General features: G+C 39.1%; 1 non-coding gene across 1 annotated transcript; it reads left to right on the top strand.

Annotated features, from left to right (window-relative positions):
- The first annotated feature begins 1,024 nt into the window (after positions 1 to 1,024).
- On the top strand, positions 1,025 to 1,146 carry LOC142862496 (small nucleolar RNA SNORA13). Its single transcript, XR_012913582.1, has one exon. It is a non-coding gene; the product is annotated as a small nucleolar RNA SNORA13 (small nucleolar RNA).
- The last annotated feature ends 3,835 nt before the right edge of the window (positions 1,147 to 4,981 follow it).

Raw genomic sequence — 4,981 nt, 5'->3', positions numbered from 1 at the left:
TGTACTACCCGGTGACCTGGCAACAATCACAGGGAGACAAGCCTGACTGTAATATCATCAGCAAAAATCCAATTTGTTGTACTGGGCCCCGTGTGGGTTGACCTTGTGCTCACAATGGCAGTGCCAAGCCTCGTGTGGGAAAGGAAGTCAGACACCAGAGTTGGCTGTGTTTATCCAGTACAGATTGTTCTCTGTCGAGAGGCAATTGTGAGTCATCAGGCTTTCCAGACCTGGATGAAATATCTCTCAAAACTATCCCCTCAAGCCGGGCACAGTGGCACATGCCTGTGGTCCCCGCCATCCTTGAGGCTGGGATGGGAGGATCGCTTGAGCCCAGAAGTGCGAGGCTGCAGTGAGCTGTGATCACACCACTGCACTGCAGCTTGGGCAACGTGGCAAAACTTTGTCTCAGAAAAAAAAACAACAAAGCAACAACAACAAAAAACCTATCCTGTCTTTTATACTTTGGTTTTATGTTCACCAAGCAGTATTTTGATTAGTTTCCCATGTACCTCACTGCCAGGAAAGTGGATCCGGCATACAGAGAACCTTGTCAAGGCAAAGAAACAGCCACTGTTATTAGTATTAATCAATAAATTAGAATTGCAGTTTATAAAAACTTCTTAGGAATGTGGTTTCCATAAGTCAGTCTCCTTGCGACAGATGAGCTCTAGGAATCCTAGCATGGCCAAGTTTCCTCCAGCACCAAGACTGGGCCCAGGGTGATGGAGCTGCTGCCTTGAGAGGGCCTTTCTGGGCTGCCAGCCAGATGCCTTCCTTCTCCTCACCCCTCCTTTCACCAACAAGCATAGTTGTTTATTGACTGCATAAAATTCCAGAAGCTCAGACAAGAAGAAAACTTTTGAAACTCACCAAATAAATTATATGTTAACGAAATAGAAAATTAAAATTTTAAAAATCCAGGAAATAAGTAAAAGTCAAAGAGGGTAAGAAATTTTTCAGAAGGCTAAAAATGAGTAAAGAATCATAGCATAATATGAATTGAGAAAACAATAGTATTAATAGCTTTCTGTTGCCTGTTTACTTTCAAAACTAGTGAATGTGGTATCAAAAATGTGTAAATTAAACACTTATCAGCATTTTCCTGTTCTTAAATTTGGTGTAGGAGCTGCATAAGTAACAGTTTAAAAAAAAAAAAAAAAAACAGTTGAGAAAGGCTGGGCATGGTGGCTCATGCCTGTAAGCCTAGCACTTTGGGAGGCCAAGGTGGGAGGATGCCTTGAGGCCAGGAGTTCAAGACCAGTCTGGACAACATAGTGGGACTCTGTCTCTATGAAAAATTAAAAATTTAGCTGGGCATGGTAGTACATACCTGTAGTCTCAGCTACTCGGGAGGCTGAGGCATGAAGATGGCTTAAGCACATGAATTTGAGGTTGCAGTGAGCTATGATGACACCACTGAGCTCTAGCCTGGGCAAGAGAGCAAGCCTCTGTCTCTAAAAAAAAAAATTGAGAAAATAATAGGGACTGTATGATTCAGAAAAGTGGCAAAAGACAAGAACAAGCAAAGGCTTTGGAAGACAATGAGAGTAACACCACCCTGTAGGGAGAGAGATGGAAATTTCCATGGTGCCAACAGGAGACACTCTGTCACATAGAGATAGGTGGGCCCAGGAAAAATCAGGAAGCAATCAGGATGGTCAGTGTGAAGAAAACCTAGGCTGGGGAATGGGGATTCAGAAGGACAAAAGGCTAAAATGCAGTGACATGAGTATGATGGCCTCACAGGTATGAAGGGTTTAGCATTTTCATTGCTCACTCTTTTAGAGGAAAGATAATGAGCTGAAATTTTTTTTTTTAAAAAAAGCTAAAACCTCCCATATTTATGAAACTATTTTATAGCTTTAGATTACTGTCATCTTTTTGCCATCAAAAACTTCTCGGGGCACCAAGAATTTGAAATGGCAACAGACAGAAAGACTTCTTTAATTGAAACAAGTCTTCGATCAGAAACTGTTTAACATCCCGGCACAAACCGTATCCCAAAGAGCTAGTCATTGACAACCCTGGGCTGCTTTGAACAGTCCAGCAGAGGTTGAGCTGCTGCTTGAACACAGCGCCTGGATTTTGTGCTTTGAGAGGTGAATCTCCACCAGGTCCAAACCCGCTGAGACAGCATGAGTTCCAAATTAAAACACACCTCACAGAATCTATTTCTAATGGACATTAAAGGGAAATTTCTCTATATTCATTTTTATTGATATCTCTTTAGCTTTTTTCCTTCTGTTTTGTTGTCCTAACTCCATGAGTAGATGAGGAAATGTATTCCTTCATTTAAAAAAATGTAGAAAAAAAGAAACCAAAATAAAAAACAAAAGCGAAAAAGGGGGGGGGAGAAGAAAAAAAATGAATACCTACTATATGCCAGCTATTTTGCTGAGTGTTAAAAAAAAAAAAAGATGGCAAAGGCATTGTTTTTTGTCCTAACAAAGCTCATAGTGTAGTCAGGAAGATAATTTATAAAAGATAATTAGAATACAGTGTGATAGATGCTGTAATGAATCCTTTTCCCCTTCCCTATTTGAAGGCATCAGGCTTTTTGACTATGTGCAAATAGTACATCGTTCATTAACTTTGTCTGGAGTGCCCCTTCTATTAACTTGGTGCCAACACATCAGATAATAGCAGCAATTATAGCGTAAGATATTTTTTTCTTGTTCATTAAGCTGGAAATGTTTTGTTTCTCTTTCACATCTAAACTGTGTTTTGTTTCCTGCCTAATTATCCATGTTGATGTTTTATAGGTGGCAGAAGAATAGATTTTATTTATTTTATTTGCAATTGTGTCATAATGGTAACCTCTTTTCTTCTAGAGAAGAATATGAGAAATGGGACTTGGGAACCCTAGTGGCTGTCTGTCTAGGTTTGCCAAAAACTAAATATGACTGAGCAAAAATCTTCTTATTGAAACAAGTTGGATTAGGTAATTTTAAGGGCTTTTTTTGCTCTGATAATATAACATAAAGAAAATCAATGACCAGCAACTTGAAAGGAAAATCACAATACAGTGATGGAATATAGCCTGATATTTATGTAGAAAACGTCATCCAAAACAAGGAGAAATATATTCCATACTGTCACATATTGTTCTTATTTATATAGCTTAAATAAGTCATCTGATGTCCAACAAAGAGTTGGCAATACCAAATATTTGGTAGCAGTTCAAACTTTACTACGTGTTTTCATACATAATACTCATAACAGATGAGGAAACTGAAGCTTGGACACTTTAAGGTCTTTATCCATGGATTCACAGAAAGCAAAGGGTAGCATCAGAGATCAGAATTAATTTACATCTTTTTTGACCAAATTCAGTGCTTTTCATGTTTCAGTACTCTGCTTCCCAAAGTGTTTCATACATTCAAGGTAATTCTCAGGAGAAGACTGCTTTTAAATCATGTGTTAAAGTGGTCGACCCTGTTGCATTTGTGTTACAAGTCTGGTCTAGAATAGGGCATAGTTCACTCCATCTGTTCCTGGCCTATCGGCCACTGATGGTCTGGAGGGAGTTGAAGGCCGACATGAAGTTGAGAGATATTGTTTCAGATCTCCTCCTCTCCAGGAGCTTGACAGGGTGCAGGTTTGAAGTGTGCCCCAAAAAATACTAAAGGAGAGGAATGATTCTAATTCAATAATGTGAACAAGGGCACTTGGTTTTTAGGGACTCTGCCTGCAACTGTCAATGAATGGCCCATTGAGATTGATTCTATATAACAAATGGTTTCCACATCAGTTGGAACTGTGCCCATGTCTGCCAAAATTGTTTTTCACACATCATTTTGTCCTTTGATGCTGCAGTCCCCAACCCCTGGGCTTTGGACTGGTAGCAGTTTGTGGCCTGTTAGGAACCCAGCCGCACAGCAGGAGGTGAGCAGTAGGAAGCAAGCGAAGCTTCATCTGTTTTTATAACTGCTCCCCATGGCTGGCATCGCCACATAAGCTCCAGCTCCTTTCAGATCAGCAGCGAGATTAGATTCTTGCATTACGGTGAGTTGTATAGTTATTTAATCACATATTATAATGTAATAATAATAGAAATGAAGTACATAATAAATGTAATGTGCTTAAATCATTTTGAACCTATACTCCCCACCTCCATCTATGGAATAATAGTCTTCCATGAAACCAGTCCCTGGTGCCAAAAAGGTCAGGGACTGTTACTTTAATGTTTCTGCAGCACGACTCCATCTAAGACTCTATCTAAGTCTTTTAGAGTTAGCGGGACTCTTTGAAGCCTTCATGATCACCAAATTGAAAGACTCTTGCTCTTCTTTTCTAATTTTCGAATACTGTAACTCAAAGAGAATAATTCTTACATTATGGTTCTGGTGTGTCCATCTCCATTCCCCTGTTTTGGAGGTTAGGATTTTCTACTGTCTACTCTGCTGGGCTGAAATGTCCAGCCTTATTGCCTGAAGATTTATCAAGTGTCTATTTTCCAGAAGCTGCTCCACTGAAGAGGCAACTTACATTTGTCTGAGATGAAATTAAATGATTGCATAATTGATTGTTGTGTCAAGCATCTAGAGTTATGTACAAACCTCCCTATGCTACAAAACATAGGTGGATACAAAAATGTAAGTGCTGTGGGAATGTGTATAGCAAGGGTATGTTTCATTATTTACTCTTTACCAAAGTGCTATATTATATAGTTAATATCTGAAATGTGCCAAGTGTATTAAACTTCAGGATCATAATCTGTGACAAAAGTATTGAAGGGTAGTTCCTTGGCTTTAAAATTAGACCTTTTAAATTAAGAGAATTCAGAATCATATGAACAACAGAAATCTGAGAGATAGTATAGACCTGTCATTTGAAAATACTCCAAACATTAAGGTGGCAGGCCTTCTTTAAAAGCAACTTTTGTCTGACTGATGGGAAATGAATTTGTGACCCAACCAATTCTAGCAAATAAATGGCTTAACTAAAATTAGAATGTGAGAAAAGAACATTCCTATGA

Source organism: Microcebus murinus, chromosome 19 (assembly GCF_040939455.1).
Source record: "Microcebus murinus isolate Inina chromosome 19, M.murinus_Inina_mat1.0, whole genome shotgun sequence".
NCBI lineage: Eukaryota > Metazoa > Chordata > Mammalia > Primates > Cheirogaleidae > Microcebus > Microcebus murinus.
The sequence above is the reverse complement of the archived record's forward strand: the minus strand, read 5'-3'. Positions and strand labels throughout refer to the sequence as shown.